The sequence below is a fragment of the Bufo bufo genome, chromosome 5 (assembly GCF_905171765.1).
Source record: "Bufo bufo chromosome 5, aBufBuf1.1, whole genome shotgun sequence".
NCBI classification, from domain to species: Eukaryota; Metazoa; Chordata; class Amphibia; order Anura; family Bufonidae; genus Bufo; species Bufo bufo.
The window spans coordinates 33,079,143-33,093,161 of NC_053393.1; positions in this window are offsets into that span (position 1 = coordinate 33,079,143).

Consider the following 14,019-nt stretch of genomic DNA (forward strand, 5'->3'; position numbering starts at 1 on the left):
CATTCAAACACTACCTATTTGGCTACCCCATTCCTTCTTTGTGGAGGTCCGCAGAATCTTCTCAGCATTTGTATGGTCGGGTAAGTCCCCCAGAATAGCATACACCACCCTTACTCGGGAGAAAAGATTGGGAGGTTTCGGCCTGCCTGACATATACCTTTATTATAAAGCGTCAATGCTAAGCAGAGCTCTAAGCCTTCTATCTTGGCGTCCTCTCAACCTTGTCTCCCAACTGGAGTGTGATATGCTCACCTATAAAGATAAACTGGTCTTATGGGGTTTGCGGAAAAGTACTGCTAATAACATTTATGCCTCGCCTTTGTGGAAGGGCTTACTGTTAGGGTGGTCCAAACTATATCGGGCGTCAGTTCTTAAGTTCCCTAGTATGAATATCCCCCTGCACCTGCTTCAGGCCCATATTCATCCCGCCACCACTGCACCATCAGGAATTTGGGCCCTACTACCTAGCCTCAAGCTTCAGGATATTATATCTGAGTCTGGTGCTTTAAATTGGAGCAAAGTTTTCGCTCTTCCAAAGGTCCAAAAGGCTTCCTTTTTGGCAAGTATGGCCTTTAAAAAGGACCTAATGCTTATTGAAAAGATCCCACGACCCACAAATGATCCCTCATGGATGGAGGGGAAGATTTCAGTAGGCCAACGCCCGCGGAAGCCTCTCTCCACATTATACAAGGAGCTGCTCTCCTCCGCCCCTCCAGATCTGTGGTTTCTCTCAGCTTGGGAGAAGGAGTTATCCATAACTTTGTCAGAACCTGAGAAAGCTTTTATCCTCACACACTCACACGGATTCAACCGTTGCATTAAGATACAAGCTAACTCCTACAAATTGCTCACGAGATGGTATAAAACACCAGAATATCTTCATAAGATCAATTCTGATATCCCCGACCGTTGCTGGAGGTGCGGGGGAGATGTTGGCTCTCTCTCTCATATATGGTGGAGCTGTGAAAAGATCCGGCCTTTCTGGATAGAGATCGAAACTATTATAAATAAGATCTGTAATACCCAGGTTAGAATAGACGCAAAGCTCCTAATGTTATGGTGTCCTAATGACACGCTGACCCCCTCAAGGTTAAATCTACAGACTATGCTTATAACAGCAGCTCGCCTATTGATTCCATTGTTATGGAGAAATGATTCTCCTCCATCCCTCTTGATGTGGACCGAGAAGGTGGATCAGCTTTACCGGTTTGAGGAGCTTGCACACTGGGAGACTCACTCTAGAGCAAAGTTTATCAAAACATGGTCCCCTTGGAAGCTTTATCGCAACTTCTAGATTCACACGAAATATACGATAGACATCTATTACCCCCCCCTTACCTTCTCTCCCCCCTCCCCTCTTCCCATGTCTTGTCTCTACTTTTCCATATAAATTACTTTTATGCACATGTTATTGTGTTTTTGAGTCATGTCGCCACTGCACTTGAATTGATGCGCTTAGTGATTAAGCATTTGTCCAGCTGCGTCTGGTATTTAAGTTATTGAATTGTCACATGACTATTTGCGTTTTCTTCAATAAAAAGAAAATTGATTAAGAATATAACTACTATAATACTGCCTCCTCTGTACAAGAATATAACTACTATAATACTGCTCCTATGTACAAGAATATAACTACTATAATACTGCTCCTATGTATAAGAATATAACTACTATAATACTGCCTCCTATGTACATGAATATAACTACTATAATACTGCCTCCTATGTACAAGAATATAACTACTATAATACTGCCTCCTATGTACAAGAATATAACTACTATAATACTGCTCCTATGTACAGGAATATAACTACTATAATACTGCTCCTATGTACAAGAATATAACTACTATACATGGCGGAGGCAATAAAGGACAAAGGTGCTGAGCAATCTGAGGTTTTGCACCCAGGGGCGGACTGGGAACTTCAAGTGGCCCTGGAAAAAAAAAAAATGTGGTCCCATGTTGTAGGCAGGTCCAAATTGACAGAAGGAGGGGCAACAGAAGTAGGCGGGGCCAGCAATACCTTAATGTAGCACAAAATGCTACTCCACCAGAACAAAATACCACAGTGCAGCAGAAAATACTGCTGCTCAAGTTGCAGTATTCAACTGCATCGCTGTCCTAAGGATGGTGATACAGTTATATACATGTGTGGCTATACACATAATATAAAATTTAGCATTTTTGCTTTTAATCTAATTTATATTATTACATCTGGAGGAAATTAATTACTTTTAAGGCATATAATTTCATAAGAGCATCATGTCCATAGGGATCAACAGCTCCGCCCTCAGGTTTTCTTTGAAATGACTCATACTTGTAACGGGGTTCCGAAGGTGCACTCGGTCCCCCATTACCCGCAGACCTGTTGCTTAGCTTTGGGAATGAGGATCTGTGTTTGACCTCATTCCCTTGGTGGCTCCCTGCTCCTAAGTCTGCCTTGAGCGCCGAGCTGATCACTCGGTGCTCAACTGGTTGGTCTGTCGGTCATGTGATGCTGGCCACGTCACATGACCCTCACTCCCCACTATAAATACAGGCAGCCTGCTAGCCACAGGTTGCCTATTAATTTCTAGGTTCCTGGCTATTTGTTGGACTACTGAAGACTCACCTGATTCCGTTTCCTGACGATCCTTTGCCTAACTCCTCCTGTACTGCGTATCCATCCTGGTATTGTGACCTTGGCTCCCACCTGACTACTCTCTTAGGACTCCTCTTGTACTTCTCTACTCTCCTGGTATTTGACCCCGGCTTCTCCTGACCATTCTTTGCTTAACCACCCTTTGTACTGCGTAGCTCTCTTGGTTCTGACCCGGTCCGTTCATGTTCCGTATTTTGTCTTGTCTGTCTTCCCTGCACGTATCCTAAGTTAGGGACTGTCGTCCAGTTGTCCCCTGTCATCAGGACTCGTGAGGCAAGTAGGCAGGGCCAGGGGTGAGGGAGGAGCGCAGTGGTCACTATCCTTCCCCCTGTGTATGTGTGGACGTGACCGTTACAGATTAACGGGCCCAATAACCACTGTATCATGAATCCTCTCACTACCCTGACTGACCATGTCTCTAACTTGACACAGATGGTTCAGGAGCTAGGAGAGAAACTCCGTTCTTTTGAGTTAGGGCAAGGTTCTTCCACTCCTCTGTCCTCCAGTCCACATTTTGAACCCCAGATCAAGCTCCCAGAACCCTTTTCTGGAGACCGGAAGAGGTTTCTCTCCTTTAAAGAGAGTTGCAAACTCTACTTCCGTTTGCGCCCCGTGTCCTCCGGTCCCGAGAGCCAATGCGTGGGGATTATCATTTCTCTACTACAGGGTGATCCCCAGGACTGGGCATTTTCGTTACCTCCTGGGGCCAGTTGTCTAACTTCTGTGGAGGGGTTTTTTCAGGCCCTGGGTACCCTCTATGACGAACCAGACAGGGCCCTGGTAGCCGAAACGGCTCTTAGGGCACTGGTTCAGGGCCATCTCCCTGCGGAGGAGTATTGCACCCAATTCAGACGGTGGTGTGTTCCCTCAGGATGGAATGAACCAGCCCTGAAGAGTCAGTTTAGGTCTGGTCTATCTGATAATTTAAAAGATCTATTAGTCAATTATCAAATTCCTGAGACCTTAGAGGAGATGATGACCCTAGTAGTCCGACTTGACAGACGAGTTAGAGAGAGACGACAAGAACGACAGTTCTGTTCTCAGATGGTGGTCCAGCCAGAGGCCTTTTCTAGGGACAACACTGAGGTCTCCACCGAGGAACCCATGCAGGTTGGCATGACCCGGGGGTAATCTTTGTCGCAGAGGCGGAGAGTGCTTCTACTGTGGAGATCCTGCCCATTGGATCAACAAGTGTCCTAAGAGGGTCCTCTCTGACAAGTCTCCTAAGGCAAGACAACCTAAAGACCAGGTACACCCTGATTTTTCTAAATGTAAGCTTTTGGTACCCATAACAATTTCTCTGGGGGTTAATAAGGCCTTTATTGATTCCGGTTCAGCGGCCAGCTTTATTGATTTTGAGTTTGCTAGTAAATTGGGTATTCCAATGTTTGCTTTACCTACACCTATCCATGTCATGGCTATTGATGCTACTCCCCTGATTGGTGGTACGGTGAGGTCATGTACCTCTGAAATTTCTCTGACCGTGGGTGTGTGCCACTCTGAGAGATGTTCTCTTCTAGTCCTGGAGAACCTACCAGTTGAGGTGGTACTAGGGTTGCCTTGGCTCCGTTTACACAACCCCACAATTGATTGGTTCAAAGGAGAGTTGGTGAAATGGGGACCTAAGTGTGACTCATGCTTGTCCATGGTCCAGGCTGGGGTTTCAGTAAGGTCTAATACATTACCCTCTGTTATTAAAGAATATTCTGATGTGTTCTCGTCCCCTACTTCAGAGGTTCTACCCCCCCATAGAGCTAATAGAGGGTGCCGAATTTCCTAAAGGGCGAATTTATAATCTTTCAGGGCCCGAACGCAAGGCTATGGAAGATTATATTAAGGAGAGCCTTGCTAAAGGGCATATTAGACCTTCAGTCTCTCCTATGGGAGCAGGGTTTTTCTTTGTTAAAAAGAAGGATGGTGGTCTTAGGCCTTGTATTGATTACCGGAGATTAAATAAAATCACTGTCCAAAATAGATACTCTCTCCCATTGATTCCGGATTTATTTAACCAGGTTTTGGGGGCAACCTGGTTCTCCAAGATTGACCTGAAAGGTGCATACAATCTAATCCGAATCAAGGATGGAGACAAATGGAAGACAGCGTTCAATACTCCGATAGGACACTTTGAATATCAGGTGATGCCTTTTGGACTCAGCAATGCCCCAGCTGTGTTCCAAAACTTAATGAACGATATTCTTAGAGAGTTCTTAGGTAAATTTATTATTGTCTATCTTGACGACATTTTGATATTCTCTCCTGATTTCGAATCTCATGTGTCTCATGTCAAACAAGTATTAGAGGTGTTGAGGGAGAACCAGCTATCCGCTAAGCAAGAGAAATGTGTCTTTGGTGTACAGGAGATACTGTTTCTAGGGCATGTTTTGACTCCTCACGCCTTTAAGATGGATCCTGGTAAGGTTTTAGCAATTAAGGAATGGGTAAGGCCTTCATCCTTAAAGGCTTTACAACGGTTTTTGGGTTTCGCTAATTACTACCGTAAATTTATCATAAATTTTTCGGTAATTGCTAAGCCATTGACCGACCTTACTAAGAAAGGGGCGGATTTGGAGAATTGGTCTACCAAGGCCATTTCTTCATTTGAAACATTAAAAAAGGCATTTAGTAGCGCTCCCATTCTGATCCAGCCTGATCAGGAGAGACCCTTTATTGTGGAGGTGGATGCGTCCGAAGACGGCGCAGGAGCAGTCCTTTCACAAGGTCCTGCTAGCCTCACTAACCTGAGACCGTGTGCCTTCTTCTCTAGGAAATTCTCTCCCACGGAGAGAAACTACGACATAGGGAATAGGGAGCTGCTGGCTATTAAATGGGCATTTGAGGAGTGGAGGCATTTTTTGGAGGGGGCAAGGCATCGAGTAACTGTTGTCACTGATCATAAAAACCTTATGTTTCTCGAGTCTGCTAAGAGGTTGAATCCCCGACAAGCCCGATGGGCTCTGTTTTTTACCCGTTTTGATTTCTCCATTACGTTCAGGCCGGGAAGTAAAAATGTGAAGGCAGACGCATTGTCTCGGAGCTTCCATGCTTTTCAACCCACTGAGACGCCGCCTGAATCCATCCTACCAGCAAACATCTTCTTAGCGGCTCTAACTCAGGATATCTCGGCTCGCATTAAGGCTGAACAACATCTGTCACCGGCATCCACCCCAACAGATAAGTTGTTTGTTCCCGTACAATTTTGTCTCCAGCTGTTGGGTGAGTGTCACGATTCTGCCTTTTGTGGACATTCGGGTGTTGAGGGCACTCAACTGGGCACTCACTGTTTTCTAGATCATATTGGTGGCCCACTCTCACCAGGGATGTCAAGTCCTACGTGTCAGCCTGTGAGGTTTGTGCCAGGTCTAAGACACCTAGGACTCGCCCTGCTGGTAACCTACGACCCCTACCCATTCCCAGTAGACCCTGGTCCCATATCTCAATGGACTTTATAACTGACCTACCGCTGGCGGAGGGTAAGACTGTGGTTTGGGTAGTGGTCGATAGGTTTAGCAAGATGGTTCATTTCATTCCCCTGTCTAAACTTCCGAATGCTAAAACCCTGGCATCTATTTTTGTGAGAGAGATTGTTCGTTTACATGGCATCCCGGAAAATATTGTTTCTGACAGGGGTGTGCAGTTTGTGTCCAAATTCTGGAGGGCCTTCTGTCAAAGATGTAAAATTTTGTTGTCTTTTTCTTCCGCCTACCATCCTGAGAGTAATGGGCAGACTGAACGCCTTAATCAGTCTGTGGAACAATTCCTGAGGTTGTATGTTGCTGATGACTAGCAATTATGGGTCAAATTCCTTCCGTTGGCTGAATTTGCTTTGAATAACCATGTCAATTCTTCTGCTGGGGTCTCCCCTTTCTTTTGTAATCATGGTTTTCATCCCCGTTTTCATTCTGGGTCGTCCATCTCCTCCTCTAACCCTAAAGCTGATAAACTCTCCTCCCAACTGTGCACAGTTTGGGCCCGAGTTCAATCAAACCTAGAAAAGGCTCAAAGTTCTCAAAAACTCAAGGCCGATAGGAGACGTTCAAGGGGGGTGAACTTTCAGGTTGGGGATAAAGTATGGTTGTCCTCCAAGAATCTATTTCTCAAGGTACCTTCTAGAAAATTTGCTCCTCGCTTTATTGGACCATATAAGATCACGGAGGTGATTAACCCGGTATCATTTAGGTTGTAGCTGCCCGAGTCATTCCACATTCATAATGTGTTCCATAAATCTCTACTAAAAAAATATTTTGAACCGGTAGTACCATCGAAAGCCTCGCCTCCGCCGGTTCTTGTTAATGATGCTGTCGAGTATGTCGTGTCTAAAATAGTGGATGTCAGGAAGGTGCGTAATTCCTTGCAGTACCTGATTCACTGGAAGGAGTATGGACTTGAAGAGAGATCTTGGGTACCTGCCAGGGAGGTTCATGCTCCTAGACTGGTTTCGTAAATTTCATTTAGAACACCCTGAAAAGCCATCGCCTGAAGTCTTGGGTCCGATGGCCCCTCGTAAAAGGGGGGGTACTGTAACGGGGTTCCGAAGGTGCACTCGTTCCCCCATTACCCGCAGACCTGTTGCTTAGCTTTGGGAATGAGGATCTGTGTTTGACCTCATTCCCAGGGCGGCTTTACTGCTGGGTGGCTCCCTGCTCCTAAGTCTGCCTTGAGCGCCGAGCTGATCACTCGGTGCTCAACTGGTTGGTCTGTCGGTCATGTGATGCTGGCCACGTCACATGATCCTCACTCCCCACTATAAATACAGGCAGCCTGCTAGCCACAGGTTGCCTGTTAATTTCTAGGTTCCTGGCTATTTGTTGGACTACTGAAGACTCACCTGATTCCGTTCCCTAACGATCCTTTGCCTGCTCCTCCTGTACTGCGTATCCGTCCTGGTATTGTGACCTCGGCTCCCACATGACTACTCTCTTAGGACTCCTCTTGTACTTCTCTACTCTCCTGGTATTTGACCCCGGCTTCTCCTGACCATTCTTTGCTTAACTACCCTTTGTACTGCGTAGCTCTCTTGGTTCTGACCCGGTCCGTTCATGTTCCGTATTTTGTCTTGTCTGTCTTCCCTGCACGTATCCTAAGTTAGGGACTGTCGTCCAGTTGTCCCCTGTCATCAGGACTCGTGAGGCAAGTAGGCAGGGCCAGGGGTGAGGGTGGAGCGCAGTGGTCACTATCCTTCCCCCTGTGTGTGTGTGGACGTGACCGTTACAATACTATTTAAATACCTTGGGCTTAGGGTCCATTCACACGTCCGCAACTGTTATGCGGTCCACAAATTGCAGATCCGCAAAACACGGACACCAGCCATGGGGGATCCGCATTTTGCAGACCGCACTTGGCCGGCACTGTAATAGAAATGCCTTTTCTTGTCTGTGTCTGTGGACAAGAATAGGACATGTTCTATTTTTTTGAGGGGCCGCGGAACGGAAGTGCGGATGTGGACAGCACACAGTGTGCCGTCCGCATCTTTTGCAGGCCCCATTGAATATGAATGCGTCCACACCGGTTAAGCAAAATTGTGGAACGGATGCGAACCCATTTTGCGGACGTGTGAATGGACCCTTACTCATATATATTTCTGAGAGTATTTTTTATTAAAAGAATTTTTAAAATATACAGAATTTTTTTTGTACATTTTTTTTTTTTTTTTAGCTTTACAATGGGAACTGTAAAAAATGCACAGGATGTTATTTATCTGGTGATGCTCAAAATGGACTCCGGCAGATTGAACAGTGCATGCAGCTGTCTCTGACCCCAGGTAAGAATACACCCAATCAAATATTAATCATATTCTCATGTATGAAATATTGAAGCGAGAGGTCAGGTTACTTGCTCTTAGCAGCTCCACAGTACATTAAACAATGTGGGAGACTCTGCTGGGTGCTCAGGGCGCGTGCTGGTCAGGTCATGACCCCTCAACTTATGACCTTGACTAACAATACTTCTTATACACCAAACGTGCTTATACACTGTATATTGATATATGTATAACCCGAGATCACAACAATGGTGAAATATGCAGAGGTTTATAGAAAACGTAGAGATCAAAGAATGCGGCAAATGCTTTATTCTTACTGTATGCGATAAGGTCCACTACTGAATAGAGATGGCCTTGCGGTTCGCCCGGCGGTCGTTTTGCGGCGAACTTTGCTCTTTCGCGGTTCGCTGAACAGGTGAACATATGGAGATGTCCGCCGGCGCCCTATTCTTTTACATTGTGAAGAACTTTGACCCATGACACATCCATCAGGTGGTACAGGACAGCCAATTGAGACATTTCAGCACATGGACGTACCCCCTACCTTATAATTAAACCCGATCATTTTACATTCAGTCTTTTGCCAGTGTAGGGAGAGGTTGCTGTGTGGAGCAGGGACAGGCTGTTAGGGACACCAAACGCTAGCTAATAGGGCCCCAAAAGTCCTTTTAAGGACTGGTATACTCTAGGTGTGCTATCAATAGGTGTGATATACTGAGGGGTGTGATATACTTATAATATACTTTCTAGTTTCTAACATAGAAAGTATATTATAGTGCATTTGTATTGTGCAGCAGTTGTGTGCGGTTCTGCTGAGATACCGCAGCTATACAAAGGGACAAACGCTATTGGAACAAATAATTTCTACTGGTGTGATGTACCAGTTGCCACCCAAAAAAAAAGTGGGCTACAGTAAAATTGTTATTCAGTGACTGCATAATGTCCTAGAGCCACATAATCACAATTACTTTTATGTCAGGTGAATGCCTAATTTTTAAGGCTCGTACTCCTGTGGCCTAAAATAACATTTTTCTAGGCTCCGAGTATGTCATTGTCCATGTTGTGGGATGATTTGTGCACTTCTACTAAGTATTTGGCGGCTACAAATATGAGCTGAAGGTTTTTCAGGTTTGCCTGCCATTAAAGTGAATGGGGCCCGCCACGAACTTGCGGTTCACGAACATTTGATCGCAATCGCTAACCGTCCCAGCCGATGTTCGTCCATCACTTCTACTGAATATTTTATATATATATATATATATATATACACTCACCTAAAGAATTATTAGGAACACCTGTTCTATTTCTTATTAATGCAATTATCTAGTCAACCAATCACATGGCAGTTGCTTCAATGCATTTAGGGGTGTGGTCCTGGTCAAGACAATCTCCTGAACTCCAAACTGAATGTCAGAATGGGAAAGAAAGGTGATTTAAGCAATTTTGAGCGTGGCATGGTTGTTGGTGCCAGACGGGCCGGTCTGAGTATTTCACAATCTGCTCAGTTTCTGGGATTTTCACGCACAACCATTTCTAGGGTTTACAAAGAATGGTGTGAAAAGGGAAAAACATCCAGTATGCGGCCGTCCTGTGGGCGAAAATGCCTTGTGGAGGCTAGAGGTCAGAGGAGAATGGGCCGACTGATTCAAGCTGATAGAAGAGCAATGTTGACTGAAATAACCACTCGTTACAACCGAGGTATGCAGCAAAGCATTTGTGAAGCCACAACACGCACAACCTTGAGGCGGATGGGCTACAACAGCAGAAGACCCCACCAGGTACCACTCATCTCCACTACAAATAGGAAAAAGAGGCTACAATTTGCACAAGCTCACCAAAATTGGACTGTTGAAGACTGGAAAAATGTTGCCTGGTCTGATGAGTCTCGATTTCTGTTGAGACCTTCAAATGGTAGAGTCCGAATTTGGCGTAAACAGAATGAGAACATGTACCCATCCTCTGATGGCTACTTCCAGCAGGATAATGCACCATGTCACAAAGCTCCAATCATTTCACATTGGTTTCTTGAACATGACAATGGGTTCACTGTACTAAAATGGCCCCACAGTCACCAGATCTCAACCCAATAGAGCATCTTTGGGATGTGGTGGAATGGGAGCTTCGTGCCCTGGATGTGCATCCCTCAAATCTCCATCAACTGCAAGATGCTATCCTATCAATATGGGCCAACATTTCTAAAGAATGCTATCAGCACCTTGTGGAATCAATGCCACGTAGAATTAAGGCAGTTCTGAAGGCAAAAGGGGGTCCAACACTGTATTAGTATGGGGGCACTAATAATTCTTTAGGTGAGTGTATATATATATATATATATATATATAATTTATCTTTATATTATATACTATTCTGCTAGTGGAGTCACTGTGTACATACATTACTTATCCTGTACTGATCCTGAGTTACATCCTGTATTATACTCCAGAGCTGCACTCACTATTCTGCTGGTGCAGTCACTGTGCACATACATTACATTACTTATCCTGTACTGATCCTGAGTTACATCCTGTATTATACTCCAGAGCTGCACTCACTATTCTGCTGGTGCAGTCACTGTGTACATACATTACTTATCCTGTACTGATCCTGAGTTACATTCTGTATTATACTCCAGAGCTGCACTCACTATTCTGCTGGTGCAGTCACTGTGTACATACATTACATTACTTATACTGTACTGGTCCTGAGTTACATCCTGTATTATACTCCAGAGCTGCACTCACTATTCTGCTGGTGCAGTCACTGTGCACATACATTACATTACTTATCCTGTACTGATCCTGAGTTACATCCTGTATTATACTCCAGAGCTGCACTCACTATTCTGCTGGTGCAGTCACTGTGTACATACATTACATTACTTCTCCTGTACTGATCCTGAGTTACATCCTGTATTATACTCCAGAGCTGCACTCACTATTCTGCTGGTGGAGTCATTGTGTACATACATTACATTACTTATCCTGTACTGATCCTGAGTTACATTCTGTATTATACTCCAGAGCTGCACTCACTATTCTGCTGGTGCAGTCACTGTGTACATACATTACATATCCTGTACTGATCCTGGGTTACATCCTGTATTATACTCCAGAGCTGCAATCACTATTCTGCTGGTGCAGTCACTGTGTACATACATTACATTACTTATCCTGTACTAGTCCTGAGTTACATCCTGTATTATACTCCAGAGCTGCACTCACTATTCTGCTGGTGATGTCACTGTGTACATACATTACATTACTTATCCTGTACTGGTCCTGAGTTACATCCTGTATTATACTACAGAGCTGCACTCACTATTCTGCTGGTGGAGTCTCTGTGTACATACATTACATTACTCATCCTGTACTGATCCTGAGTTACATCCTGTATTATACTCCAGAGCTGTACTCACTTCTCTGCTGGTGCAGTCACTGTGTACATACATTACATTACTTATCCTGTACTGATCCTGAGTTACATCCTGTATTATACTACAGAGCTGCACTCACTATTCTGCTGGTGGAGTCACTGTGTACATACATTACATTACTTATCCTGTACTGATCCTGAGTTAAATTCTTTATTATACTCCAGAGCTGCACTCACTATTCTGCTGGTGCAGTCACTGTGCACATACATTACATTACTTATCCTGTACTGATCCTGAGTTACATCCTGTATTATACTCCAGAGCTGCACTCACTATTCTGCTGGTGCAGTCACTGTGTACATACATTACATTACTTATCCTGAGTTACATTCTGTATTATACTCCAGAGCTGCACTCACTATTCTGCTGGTGCAGTCACTGTGTACATACATTACATTACTTATCCTGTACTGGTCCTGAGTTACATCCTGTATTATACTCCAGAGCTGCACTCACTGTTCTGCTGGTGCAGTCACTGTGTACATACATTACATTACTTATCCTGAGTTACATTCTGTATTATACTCCAGAGCTGCACTCACTATTCTGCTGGTGCAGTCACTGTGTACATACATTACATTACTTATCCTGTACTGATCCTGAGTTACATCCTGTATTATACTCCAGAGCTGCACTCACTATTCTGCTGGTGCAGTCACTGTGTACATACATTACATTACTTATCCTGAGTTACATTCTGTATTATACTCCAGAGCTGCACTCACTATTCTGCTGGTGCAGTCACTGTGTACATACATTACATTACTTATCCTGTACTAGTCCTGAGTTACATCCTGTATTATACTCCAGAGCTGCACTCACTATTCTGCTGGTGATGTCACTGTGTACATACATTACATTACTTATCCTGTACTGGTCCTGAGTTACATCCTGTATTATACTACAGAGCTGCACTCACTATTCTGCTGGTGGAGTCTCTGTGTACATACATTACATTACTCATCCTGTACTGATCCTGAGTTACATCCTGTATTATACTCCAGAGCTGTACTCACTATTCTGCTGGTGGAGTCACTGTGTATATACATTACATTACTTATCCTGTACTGATCCTGAGTTACATCCTGTATTATACTACAGAGCTGCACTCACTATTCTGCTGGTGGAGTCACTGTGTACATACATTACATTACTTATCCTGTACTGATCCTGAGTTAAATTCTTTATTATACTCCAGAGCTGCACTCACTATTCTGCTGGTGCAGTCACTGTGCACATACATTACATTACTTATCCTGTACTGATCCTGAGTTACATCCTGTATTATACTCCAGAGCTGCACTCACTATTCTGCTGGTGCAGTCACTGTGTACATACATTACATTACTTATCCTGAGTTACATTCTGTATTATACTCCAGAGCTGCACTCACTATTCTGCTGGTGCAGTCACTGTGTACATACATGAGTAGGTGTTTGTGATATTGTGCTTTTAGCACGACAGCGTCACGCTGATACTCGGTGACATGGTGCCGAGATCTCGCACTCACATCCCAGCAAGCGCGTCATAGAAGCGATGGGAGATCCGACTTGGATTCCCGCCAATTCTACACGTGTGCGGCGTTTGTTATGAATCCTGAGGGGGAAGTCCCCGCCGGATTTTAAAAAAAAATCCGGCATGGGTCCCCACCTCAGGAGCATACCGGGCCCTTAGGTCTGTTATGGGTTGTAAGGAGAGCCCCCCCTACGCCGAAAAAAACGGCGTAGGGGGTCCCCCTACAATCCATACCAGACCCGTATCCAAAGCACGCTACCCGGCCAGCCAGGAAGGGAGTGGGGACGAGCGAGCGCCCCCCCCCCCCCTCCTGAGCCGTACCAGGCTGCATGCCCTCAACATGGGGGGGTTGGGTGCTCTGGGGCAGGGGGCGCACTGCGGCCCCCCCACCTCAGAGCACCCTGTCCCCATGTTGATGAGGACAGGGCCCCTTCCCGACAACCCTGGCCGTTGGTTGTCGGGGTATGCGGGCGGGAGGCTTATCGGAATCTGGGAGCCCCCTTTAATAAGGGGGCCCCCAGATACCGGCCCCCCACCCTAAGTGAATGAGTATGGGGTACATCGTACCCCTACCCATTCACCTGCAAGAAAAGTGGTAAAAACACAAATAAACCACACAGTGTATTAAAATATTTTATTTTTCTGCTCCGGAGGCCGCCCCCTGTCTTCTT